The 13,650-nt window shown below is 37.8% G+C and overlaps 2 pseudogenes; one reads left to right on the top strand and one right to left on the bottom strand.

Moving 5' to 3' along the window:
* Positions 1 to 1,608: 1,608 nt before the first annotated feature.
* On the bottom strand, positions 1,609 to 4,708 carry LOC125601133 (annotated as a pseudogene).
* A 1,218-nt stretch (positions 4,709 to 5,926) lies between these two features.
* Positions 5,927 to 12,398, top strand: LOC106442196 (annotated as a pseudogene).
* The last annotated feature ends 1,252 nt before the right edge of the window (positions 12,399 to 13,650 follow it).

Below are 13,650 nucleotides of genomic sequence, written 5' to 3'. Positions count from 1 at the left end.
AAAAATATGAGAGATCCATGCCAAAAAATCGAATAAAATACTTTGCTCTTTAATTAAATATTAATATTTTTGGTGAGAACTCATGAGCCGATAGTTTTAATGCCTACATTTTAGCGAGTGTCATTCTAGGGAAAATGACATATCTTCCGATAAATTAATTGTTTTCGACTTTTTCACACACAAACTTTTAAGCTATGTTAAAAACTACATAAACAGCAGAAAGTGACTTATTCCTCTCTGAACTAGTTGTTTGGGTTTTTCACACACAAACTTTTAAGCTAAACCACATGAACGATACATACACAAACTATCGATTTTAAACTAATTTCTCTAAAATCGTAAACAGTGTTATTTAAATGTTAACTTGATTTATGACAGGTGGAGAGTCGATTGAATTTGGGTTTATAAAAAAAAATACTATGTCATTCTATTTTATTTCCTCTTTTTTAGTCAAGTGCTTTTCTTCTGCAAAAATCATTTTACTCTTCATCATCAATTAGGGATAAAATTTATTATTCTGCAGAAGAATAAAATGTTTTACATGACGCATAAAGAAAGAAGAGCATCAACTACTAGCTTACCAATCTCCAAGTATTGCCACAAAGAACTATAAAATCTGTGAATTGACAAAAAAAAAAAAAGAATAAAAAGACGTAGCACTTTTTTATCAACTCAAATTAAATCGGCTCTCCATCTGTCATAAACCAAGTTAACGTTTAAATACCATGTTTACAGTTTTAGGAAAATTAATTTAAAATCGATAGTTTGTATGTAATTCAGAAAATAGAGTTGTTCATGTGGTTTTTGGTACGACTTCAAAATTTGTATGTGAAAAAGCTGGAAACAACTAGTTCATAAGGGAATAAATCATTTTCCCTTGCCATTCTATTACCAGAATAACTTATATCACCATTTACTTAAACACAACTATAATAAAGGTAGAGTAAACATTTTATCTTCTTGCTGCCGATGGCTTTAATGCCTACATTTAGTGAGTGCCATTCTATAACCAGAATAACTTAGATTGCACTAACTTAAACACAACTATAATAAGGGTAGAGTAAACATTTTATCTTCGCAAGATTAGGTAGAAGCATTTCCATAATTAGTTTTCTTTAATGACTGAATACAATTTATTCAAATTAACAAGCAAGAAAGTTGATATTCGTGCTTGATGGACCTTAATCTGCCTATCACAGTTAGATGCATTGCACTCAGTGGCGGAGCAAGCTACGCTTGGTGAGGGTGGTCATATGACCCATATCAATTTGTATCAAAATAAAATTTTCCTTGTATTTTACGGAACAAAATTACTGAAAATTTAACTTATTGACCCATATAACATATGTATATTATGCATTTGATTCGTGTAAACAATCGAGATGGCTCCGCCACTGATTGCACTTATAAGGTTTGGTCTGCGGATAAATTACTAATTTTGATATATACTACAAGGGAATATAATTTGTAATAGTGAAAAACAAAGAACTGGGTCATGCTACCATTCAAACTTAAACGTTAACTAATGTTGGATGAACGTTTGGTTGACCAATGATGATACGACACAAACACTCGGTAGTGAATGAATCCAAGTTCATTCATCTAAGATGGTTGAAAGTCTCGATCATCGCATTATTCAAATTTCCATACTATGGAACAAACACTTGTTACAATGTTAGATACACATATTGTCATGACATGCACGTGTGTACTTACAAAGTTGAATTGAAGGAAGATGAAATCCTGTGAAGAAAAATATTAAAGATAGAATCTCTATCTAACATGCTTACCCTCACATAGCTCAGATCATCTCCAAAATACTTTCCACTTTTGGTTAGAATATTCTTTTTCTCTCAGAAACTTTTCACAATCCACAATCCCTTCTTCACACTTTAACCATGCAAAAGCTGCACAAAAATACGTCAAACAGTATCAGTTAAAAAATAGTTTGATACAAAGGTCAGGTAGTATGGTGGCCTTTAGGGAAAATTCCACAGTGTAACACTAAGTGCATTTTTACCGAAACCGACCGATTCAACCCGTAGGATATATATATATATATATATATATAAACTAGTTTGATATTAATCATTTACTTTGTTTTTCTTTTAAAGTACCTGGTTGTGGCTCAAAGACTTTTCCTAGGAAATTGCAACGTTGAGAGGCAAAATCAGGAACGGTAAAACCTTTACTAGTCTTCGATGCTTGTTTCAATAGCTTCCACCTCTCAAACATGGCATCATAACTGTGCTCAAAAAAGGATTTAGCCGTTTCATTACCACAACTGTCTGACACTGCCTTCAAAACCTTGGCTACTCGAAGCTGCGAAACCTTTGAAACCCCAATCGTGTTGAGTTCTATGTACTCTGTCATTTTCTTGGCCGTCTCTTTGTCTTTTACCAAAGCCCATCTGGGAAAATGTAAGGTTCAAGATACACTTCCCATTTTTTTTTTTTTTCTCACAAAATAAGAAAATAGTAACAAGAATGTACCCAATGCGCATCCCTGCATGGCCAGTGCTCTTTGAAGCAGTGAAGAGCATTACATCGTGATCAGCTATCGATGTTATAGGCGTATACTGCGGCCAGTAGTACGCTAAATCATGGATCAGTATACCTTCACTACGGTTCACCACTGATTCTCTCAAGATCCCATCAGGGTTGTTTGGTGATGTAACAAGTTCAATGTATGGACCTTCTTCCTTGTATGTCTTTGCATCTCCTCCCCATCTATACAAACCCGATTTAAGACAATCTGTAATCAACGGGTATGACTGCAACCAAACCAGTTACACACGTTATAGTGATTTATATGCCCAAGGAAATCAAGAAAGACAGCTCTGAATATAACTCACGCAATAATAAGGCGCAGCTGAGACGACATTAATGGGACCAGAGTCATCATGTGGGGAGAGAGCATAGAGAGCAGCCTGATACAATTGTGTTGAGCCAGTGCCAACAACAATATAACGGTCTTGTGTTACAGCGTTACCAACAACCTTATGCACTCTTACAATCTCTTTGGCAAGTTCTGGTTCAAGAAACCAACAAAGCTCATTGTTATTATCTGAAAAATAGCTGAGAGATTGCCATCCAGCTATCACCATTGTTGTCATATGACCCATTTCTTGCCAGTATCTCTCATACACCATTGGATCGCCACTGCATATAACCACCGCATGGATCAAAGTACATTAACTAGTTTTATAATGCGACAAAATGTTTGAGTCAAAAAGAATTGGTGGGTCCTTTTTTTGTTAATGGAGAGCATAAAACAACACGTTCCTGTTTCTGAAACAGCAAAGAACATGGTCAAGCAGATCACTAAAGTAGTCCTTTAGATCTCTTAAAAGACATATTTTTTATGTATGTATGCATAATTATTTCCACCAAAATGAGGGCCCTCTTTACTTTTTTTTTTCACTTTTGCCTAGAATTCAAAAGAGTTTCTCTCAGTCATTTTAATTAATTTCCATTGTTTCAACTTATGGGCATCACTAACTAAATTAATAGCGAGCATCCAAAAAGGAACATCACTCACTATCTTCCTCCCTCTCACAACATTCCACATACCAAACCCATATAAATAAATAAAAATCACTCTCTTCTTTACGTCCATTATCAAACAAGAATGACCCATTTTACATTTATGACCAATACATACAAATTCCCATATGGACCACCAAGATCAATCAACATGCAATTTTATTTTATTTTTTGCATACTTTTCAGGATTGATTTGACGAGTCATAAGAAAGTAAATAACAGAACCAAATATTCAAACTAGCGGCGTACGTTAAGGAACAGAGAACCATACACAGAACTAGGACATATTCCACGGTAACTTGCAAAATATAGAGTCTGGTTAGAAAAATAGGCAAGTCAATGAAGATGATCATCACAATTTTTAGAGTAGTAACGTTGCTCTCTTTTGAAGTTTGAATTTTAAATTGAATGGTGCTTAAGAGGATAATCCCAGATTCGTTGCTATAATAGCTAGTGACTTTCAAAGCAATCAAGTGTGGGATAAGGGAGAAATTAAATTGTCTGTAGATTCTATATGATACGCCATTAATACACATTTATTAACCTGACAATACCAAGAAAGAATAAACAAGCGATTACAGTTCTGCCAGAAGATAAGAACTGTTTCTTTTTAAAATTTGCAATCAAGAACACTTAAGAAGAGTGTCGAAAGAGATACTATTGGAAGTCTCAGTACTATGAATGCATAGAGGAACATATTACACAAGAGACTAGACTAGACGAGGGTATATTCTATATTACCTATTATGATATAATTATGAGAAATCAAGAAATAAAAGCAGTAGAAACTTACAGTTTGAGATTGATAATTCTTTCGTCATCCTCTTGAGTCTCGTTATAGTTGCAAGATGCTGAAGACAACGAAGAAGATCCTGAGGCAGTTGTGGATACCACAGGCCATTTGCTATCACCATACACCGTTCTATCCAGTGAGTTAGATACCACAGGCCATATACTAACAACATACGAGGAGTTTCCACCGTCAGTACCCTTCAAGATCCTTAGTATCAAGCTGAAGTTTACAGCCAATGAGAGGACCAACATGTTCCTCCAAGACAGAATCCTCGGAACCTTTCCCATTTTCCTCTCCAAACTAAAACCAAATTCTTAAGGAAGAAGAGAACCAAGAAACAGAGTGGGGTTTTGTAGCTGGAAAGAAGACCTCTTTTAGATATTTTAAATTAAGACCGCAAAAAGGAGAAGGAACACTAGTGGGTTTTGTACCTGTCCAGCGAGACTGGACTTTTTTTTGGCTGAAGATATGAATGTGAAAGAGATTTAAAAGAACAACCCTTGAAGAATCTCAAGAGATAAAGTTGCTGCAAGCTTTCTTCACAATGTAATGGCAAAAAAAGCTTTATATCTTGGCAGACATATTCTAAAACCGAAGACTATCTGCCAAAACATAAAAGACAAACATAAAAGTATCTGTCAAAAATTGCAAAATTAGAATCAGGACTTCATATAACAAACCTAATTTTTTCCGACTGCGAAGAAGCTTTGAGGTCGAGCTCTTTGTTCCCATTAATGAGAAGAAGAAGAATAAGGTGTTTTAGCTCTGTTTTGCTTGTATAAAACGACAGTAGATGAAAATCGAGTGAGAGAGACACTGAACAGAGTCAGTATCTCTGTTTAGTACAAGACTGGTGAATGCCAATGGTTATGTAATACTACTTTCTAGGTTTACGTCACTTCTCAGCTCTCGCATGTAATTAGATTAGATGCGTTCGTGCACCGACTTAAAAAATATCATTTTTATTTCCACTTCTATATATATCGGTTAATTAATAATTTGTATTTTTGAAATTCTTCTGCATACAAACATTTATTTAAAATTTTAAACCAATGAATTTAAACCAATGAAGTCTCCGGTTCTTGGTCTTATCGATTGACGGGCGAGGCAGCAACGATAAGTGTGGTTGGATGTAGAAGTGGAGGTTATCGGGTGACAGACTATGGGCAGCAGCGGTAATTCCTGATCTTTGACTTTCTCTCTGATTCAAAGTCTACTAAGTTTTCTGTCTTTTCGTGCGTAGATGATAACCGTTTATTTGGTTCTATGTCGGTGTAGATTTATGTTTTTTTAAGTTATTCTGGTGTGGGTTTAAGTTACCCCTAGTATGGGTTCTAATTGCCGTTTCTTATGAGCTTTTGGTTCTGGAGCTATTTCGTTTTGCCGTCAGCTTTTGTAAAGATATTGATATTTCGATTATAAATGTATTTCAATTTGGAAAAAAAAAGAATTGTTTACCAAAAACATATATATTCAGCTAAAAAACTATAGTCTTTGGGTGATTTTAGTAAATTATTTATTTTTTTCTGAGAAATTAATTAGCGTTATTTATTATTATTATTTTTTAAATGGCACATTACGAAAAAGCAAAATAAAAAAATCTGGAGGAAACCGTGCAGCCCAGAACTTCGACGCCTTCTCATCTTTGAACCAATCCGAGCTCTCTCATCCCATCACTTGAATTCGTTTCACGGCAGATCCTTAAGGTTTCCTCCTTCTTCGATTCCATCCATCACCCACTACAACATCCGATCTGCTCCCTCCTGTTAGATTCTCTCACCATCCATATCTAGGGTTTCCGAGGAGCTCCCTCAAAGGATTTGCCTTTGGTCAGTTATTTCTCTTCATCGCCCCCCGAGCTAGCAATCTCGTGCCCTATTGAATGCGACGAGTGACGGGTTTATAGAATTATTATCATCATCTGACTAAAAGTTGGCTCCTTTCGTTGATTGATTGATTACTGGGAACACGTAATCGGGGTTCTCTTAACAATTTGATTGTCGAACATTGTCTGTTTCTTCTATTTGGCCAAAAAAAAACAGTGTGTTGTCTGACAATTGATGATTTGGTAATTATTGGTAATGGATTTTTCTTGAATTTGTTTGCTTTCTTTTATAAATTGGTAGTTCGACCTTCTAACTTACACTAAAGAGAGAGATGCTTACTGGTCATATCAATTGTTCTTTAGAGTTAAGCTTGGTTTGAATTGATTCTTTGGGATTGAGTTTCATTTTGTGAGCCTAATCGTGCACTTTCCTTACAGGTTTCATAAGGGGTGGTTGGATCCTGTAGCTTCTTAGTTATGACCTCTAGCACGACAGGAGATCGAAGGTTTCTTTTCTTTTTAGTTTTGTCTTTCTCATGAACTTTCCTATGCTTTTTTTTTTTGGGTAGAAACAGAGTGCCTCTTTGTGGTATTTTCTTAATGCGAACCACTTGTTTACAATTTCTGTATATTCCAACTGCTGTTAAAAAAAAATCTCTATACGTGCCTGGGGGTGTAGAAGGGAACTCTGTCTTTGGCGTTCTTTCTTTTACAGATCTTGCCTTCTCCTCTCAGTGTCATTGCTTTGATAACAAATTACATTTTCTGGATAAATTAGCAGATGGGGTACTACAAGAAGAAGTGGCATGACTATATTGGGAAAGGTTGCTGTTCCAAAACCGATTAACTTACCAAGCCAAAGGTATTTGATGGGCGCATTATCATATTTGTCTTATATTATAAATATAATATACTCTCGTTCCTGAACACTTGTCCTCTGAATTCAAAGGTTAGAGAATCAAGGCCTTGACCCAAATGTGGAAATCGTTCCAAAGTAAGTGTACCTCTTTCAGATGCTATTTCTCATTCTTATTTGGCGGCGTAGATTAGATAGTTCAAGTTTCTTCTCCTCATATATTGTAGGGGAACCCTTAGCTGGGGCAGTAAATCGTCTCTGAATGCGTGGGGGACATCCTCGTTGTCACCACGAACTGAAAGTGGTCCTGGTTCACCAAGCCACCTCAGCACTCGTCCTTCTACTGGTGGAAGTGTCACTCGAAGTCGACCTTCCACTGCTGATAGTGACAAAGCGCATGATTCTTCTTCTACTTGGGATTCGACCTCCCGGCCTTCATCAGCATCCGGGGTTCTCCCAGCTAATCAGGCATCAGTTGCACTACAACGTCCACATAGTGCAGACACAAGACCTGGAAGCTCGCACTTATCCCGATTTGCTGAACCCGTGTCAGAGACTTCTGCTACATGGGGTCAACATGTATGGTTCTTTCCTCTAAAATAGTGTATTTATTTATCTGAACTTGCTAAGCAACAGCGTTATCCTCTTTTATATCCTTATCTGTTAAGCATCATGTTAGTGTTCTCTTACTTCACTTTTGATTACCTGCAATAAACGCACTGTAAGTTCGTATGTACAGGCTCCAACGAAAAAAGATGGGTTTTCTTTGACTTCTGGAGATTTTCCTTCCCTTGGTGCTGAAAAAGAAAGTTCTGAGAAGAGCTCCGTGCCACAAGGTATCATCTATAAATAGGAAAACTATTTTCATTCTAAAAAAAAATACAATCAGCAGTCCCTCTGTAAAGGAGGGCAAAATAAATGTTTCAGTTTGTACCGAATCCTATCCTATACTCGCCGCCCTTGCCTTCTAGAGAGTGACGTTAGCAAAGACATGTTCATTTTACAAATTGGTACTTATAAATGCGATTCTGTTGAGAAATTTGAGAAAGTATTTCGACACATGTTTTCAGTAAAGTCAAAACTTTCAGGGACTGGCTTTTCTGGCTTGCTCTTGGTTGAACACTTTTAGGATATGTGCCCCTTGAGGGTTTTAGGGTTACCTAGATATAATGTGATATGCTTTTATGAAATGGATACGTAGAAATTGCTCTTATAAAATTACGATTTTGCAGATGCCGCTCGTCCTGCATCATCGTCGGGAAGATCTGTGGAAGAGCGAGGTGTGGATTTTTCAAACCTCTTTTCTATGTTAATAACATATTCTGGCATTTCATTCAAAAGTTACTTATGTTTTTAGGGCCATGTTACCCTCTGAGGGTTTCATATGAATTCGTCTTACTCCTTTATTCCTCTTCATCTCTTTAGTGAATGTTCTCTTGGACGCTTTTTCTCACTATATCTTGTCTCGTATATTCAGAAGCTAATGTACGGATTGGAGATGACAATACCTGGAGAAGAGACGATCAACCATACAGTGAAGATGCACCTAGACATTGTAGAGAGGCAGGGCAATTGGACTCCCGTTGTCCACAATCTTATCCTAATGCTAATTTTCCTCATCAGTATGATGGTTGGCGTGGTCCTCCAGTAAATAATCATCAAGGTGGTGGCTGGTACAGAGGGAACCATCCATATGGTGCCCCAATGGGTCCTGGGGGTTTTCCTATAGATCCTTTTCCATTTTATCCTCCGCAAGTTCAGCCTACTCCTGGCCATGAGGCTCGTCCTAGGGGTAATCACCCTGCTAATGGAAACATGTTCAGGCCTCCAATACTTGACTCTTATGTCCACCCAAGGATGCAGACTAGGCCTGGGTTTTATCTTGGTCCAGTGCCACATGAAGGCTACTATGGCCCTCCGATGGGGTACGGAGGTCCCAGCAACAGAGACCTGCCTTTTGCTGGTAGGCCTGCGGGTCCTCATGCTTATAGCCAGCACTCTGGTCAAGGTGGATATGATACGTCTGGAAGCTCAGTGGGTTTGGAACAGAACGAGCCATCACATCCTCAAGAAAGACAAAGACAATACAAGGTTCTCTTAAGGCCCCAAGATGGTAGGAATGGGGAAGATGAAACAAAGCGGGAAGGAATTCTAGGAAATAGGCTCCCGAATGCAGAGGTTGTAGCTCATCAGATGCAAAATTCCAAAAACAACAGGAGAGGAAACAATAATGAGGCAAGTGACGAGGTACAACCAATTAGGGCAGAAAATGCTGCCCCTGAAGATCCCAGTTTGATTCAGAAAATAGATGGCTTAAACTCAAAAACTAGAAGGGGTGATGATGGTTGGCAAAATGTTTCATCTGTCGTCAATAGAGATCAGCAGGAAAACAAAACACGTACAGTCAATTCTGGGCACTCAGTGGATAAAGTTTCAGGAAGAATGCCTCGAACTGGTCATGCAAGTGATGGTACGAACTCGTTACACTATAAACATGGTGATCTTGCCACCAACAAAAACTCTGAGCTGACAGCTATTAGTGGAACTTCTATATCCAGGTCTGTTATAATTTGTCAATAGCGTTTTGGCCAGTTATGCTATCCTTTATGTTGGGAAAAATTTGATGTTAGTTCCTACAGGAGATCTAGTCAACAGACTCAAGGCAGAGCAGATCATCAGTCCCAACAAAGAGTGAAGAATGAAGGCAATGATGGTTGGCGGAAGACAAATGTTATGTCAGGCTCCTCCCCTGCAACTTTAGCTTCAAACTCAGAAAGCTTTGCTGAGGTAAATGTAGGTGACTCTTTGGATACTGGTTCCGTTGGGAAGCCTGTACCTGGAATATCTGTAGACCCAAACGACAACCAGGTATAAACTAGTTCATGTGATTCTCATTCTTGTACTTTTTTGGGGGTTTACTGAGTGTTTGACATGTTCGTTTAAAGCGTACTACGATGAGAGAGTTAGCCAGGCAGCGTGCTCAAGAGAGGCAGAAAGAGGAGGAAGAAAGAGCCAGAGATCAGCGGGCTAAGGCTCTCGCAAAACTGGAAGAGTTGAATAGACGATCCCAAGCAGCTGAGGAGGGTTCAGCATCTAATGCTTCCATCGCGAATATACCAGAAGCTCCTCGGTCTCTTTCACCTGCACGTATGGTTGCAAAGTCTACAGAATCTACTGAAGAATCAGGAAAACCCTCAATGCAAAACGCGATGACTTCAACAGAAGATGCACATTATGTGGACCCTAATCACCAGGATAATCTTCCACGTCACCGTGATGGCGCTGCTTCAAAACAGAAGCGCTTGGGTTATAAGCAGAAGCAAAATATCGTATTTGAGAAAAAAACGGCAGGAAACTCTTTCTCTGAAGCTACTACAGAGGTGTCCGACGTTGTTCCATCTCCTGAGGTGTCAAACCAAGGTGTAATAAGTCATAACTCAGACACGCCACCAACGTCAAGCGTTTCAACTGAGCCAGCTTTCACGAAAAGAAAAAATAACAGGAACGGTAAGAAAAAGCACAAGGTTGAGGAGGCAAAATTAATGAACACGACAAGAGCTGCCGTTGGAAAAGAAACGAAATCAGGAGATGAGTCAATTGAGATTGGTAGGGTCAGAGCACCAGAAATAAAGTTCGGGTCTTTTCCAGACCCAAGCTTGGATATCAAAGTGTCTGGTAATTCGTCTGACCAAATCAGTTCCTCCACGAATGAAGAGTCCCAAAGCAGAGCAAAAACCAACTCGAAAACTCAACATTTGCGCAAGACTCCAAGAAACACGCTGGTAAACAAGCCTGCAGATAAATTTCCTGGTAACAGTACTGTTATCTGGGCTCCGGTACATCCACAGCAGAAAGCTGATAGCTCCACAGGTGTAGGGAGTCAGAGTGCCGTTCCTGAGTCTAGCACCTCTTCAAAGAGTCTGCATCAAGGGCAGACTAGTTCAAGAAGCAAAAGAGTGGAGCTGGAGAGATATGTAGCTAAGCCCATAGTAAAGGAAACAGCTGAGCAAATGGTCAGTAAAAATCCAGTAACCGCTTCCCCAGAAATGGCAGAGAATGTTTTGCAGAAAGAAAATTGTGGAGGCGAAGAAGGTAAAGGAATTCTCCAACCCCCTGGGTCTCCTTTGAAATCAAGACATGGGAATGGTAGGCAGGGCAAGCATGGTAGAGGTTCTGCAGCATCTACTAAAGCTTTGGAGGATGGACAATTTGGAACTTCAAACCAGCCCATCCGAGGAACAGTGAACTATCACACAAGTAATCAAACTGGACAAATTGCGGTAGACTCTTCTAAGGATCGAACCGCATCCAGTACTGGTGGATGGAACGATGGCTGGTATATGACTCCTGAAACGCAGCCCTCTGCTGCGACTGCTGAAGAAATGGAAGCAAGTGCTCCTCGAACCATGGCTGTTGGAAAAGATCAGGGAATGAGCATTCAAGGTAAGCAGCATGCTTCCAGAAGTAACTATGGCGACTCTAAAAAACGAATACGAGAGATTCCAGCAAAGCTCATATGCAGCAGTCTGGCCATGGGTTAGGTCAACAAGATTTGCATGTTGCTTCGAATGAAATTCGTGGTCTGGTGGTCGTCAATATTCGAGGGACAGAACTTACGCATCTCAGAAGAGGGATGTTGCTGGATACGAGCAGCAGGGGTTTACTCCAGACCAGAAAATGACCTCAGCTGATACACCAGACCATTCTCAAAACCGATCTGCCAGTCGGGAGGTCCGGGGTGGGCATAATCCGAATAGTATGTTCCAAAAGAACGCAGGCCAGAATCGACGATTTGGAAGAGGGCAGGAGTCACACGGTGGTTGGGGTTCTTCGTCGATGCAAGAGAATATGCACCATCACCATCAAAGGCCACTTTCAAACAGAGATCGACAGAAGCCGAATCTGCATTACGAGTACAAGCCTGTTGGGTCACATGCTTATGACGGAGAACAGTTGAAAGACAGTTCAGAAGGTCCAAGATACAGGGAGAAGGGGCAGGGAAACCAGAGGCATGGTGGACAAAAGTCGTACCAACAGCAAAGGGGTGGTAGTGCTGGGAGAAACACCGGTCATGGATTATCAGATGAGAGAAACTAAGACTGTCCTGTTTGTGATTAGGTAGTTGAGCTGTGTTGGTGAGGCATTGTCAAAGGAGTAGCATCTGATGAGAACGTATTTGGCAACAAAGTCTTTGGTCTGGAGGGTTTTTTATGTATTTCAGTGAATTATTTGATTATGCATGTCACTTTAGCATTTTGTATTACATTTGGTGGCAGGTTGGACTTTACCTGTTCTGTTAAGCCTTTGCTCTGTTACTTGTTTTTTTCTTTGTTTTCAGAGTGTGGGAATCATCTTATCTAACATGAACTTTTACTTTTACTTTTTTCTTAGAAGCTGAAACAGAACTATGTATAATAAAATCTGCCATGCCAACTTGTTTGAGATTATTGTTTACGCGGTGGTGATAATCTCAGTAAAACTCATGTTTCCAACAAACCACAGAACACAATTATTAAAATATACCCTCTCTATTTAAAAGATTAATATTCTCGATTTTGTTATTTTATTTGAAAGTTTGTTGTTTCAGATCTCAATTAATACAGTTTATATTAAAATAAAATTTAAATGTGAAAATATAAGTGGTTGAACTTTACTAGAAACAAATAAAATTTTAACTTAATTTAAAATAAATCTAAAAAATGTATTTTCTTATCATGTTTTAGAATTTTTTTGCACTTTAATTTTCTATTAATTGAATTAACTAGTTTTTTGTTTTTGGAAAACAAGACAAACTGAATAAGAAACTAGTAATTTAATCGGTATACAAAATATTAAAATTAATTATTTTGAAACATAAAATATAATAAATACAAAATATTTAATTATTTATAATATGTATGAACAACTTTTTTTTGTTATTATTGAAAATTGGGACATTTGCTAAAACCAACCCAAATATTCAAGTCAAATGTAAAAGTGTACCCCACTTTCAGTCAAATGCAAAACCAACCTAAAGGAGTAGTGAAAGTACTATTTCACCCTTATGACCAAACAAAAAACATAAATGTATTTTACGTTTCTATCCTTTGGAAGTCTACACGTAATAAAAGAAGTCTACATATATATAGACTTCCTACGAAGTCTACTTTATAGACTTGTTTTGTAGTCTACACTCTAATTTGGTCTACTAATTTAATTTTGAACCTGTATAAAAATAATTATTGTGATATTTTTAATTAATCATCAATATAATGGATAATATGAAGTAAATAAATTAAAATTTCATATAATCGAACAATTTGAAGAATATATACTAATTTGGTTATCATGTGCTAGACTATGTTCATAGTTTAGAAACAAAAGGTTCTAACATGTTATGTCTTTTAGTAGTTGATTTCATAGGGTTAGATTTTAGATTTTGTTTTTTTTTTTGTTTTATTAACTTAAATCTGCATATTAATGTTTAGTAGTTTATATTTTGTATAAATGAGACTTTTTGATTATCAAGCAAAACATTTAGGGTTTGATATTTGTGGTTTAGGGTTTCGTAGACCTACAATAAAGTCTATTTATCTGAAGACGTCTTTTTCAGTCTATATTTTCAATTTGTTTTACAAAAAATCATTATATT

The sequence above is a fragment of the Brassica napus genome, unplaced genomic scaffold (assembly GCF_020379485.1).
Source record: "Brassica napus cultivar Da-Ae unplaced genomic scaffold, Da-Ae ScsIHWf_2452;HRSCAF=3165, whole genome shotgun sequence".
Lineage (NCBI taxonomy): Eukaryota > Viridiplantae > Streptophyta > Magnoliopsida > Brassicales > Brassicaceae > Brassica > Brassica napus.
This window is presented reverse-complemented; position numbering and strand designations above follow the sequence as displayed.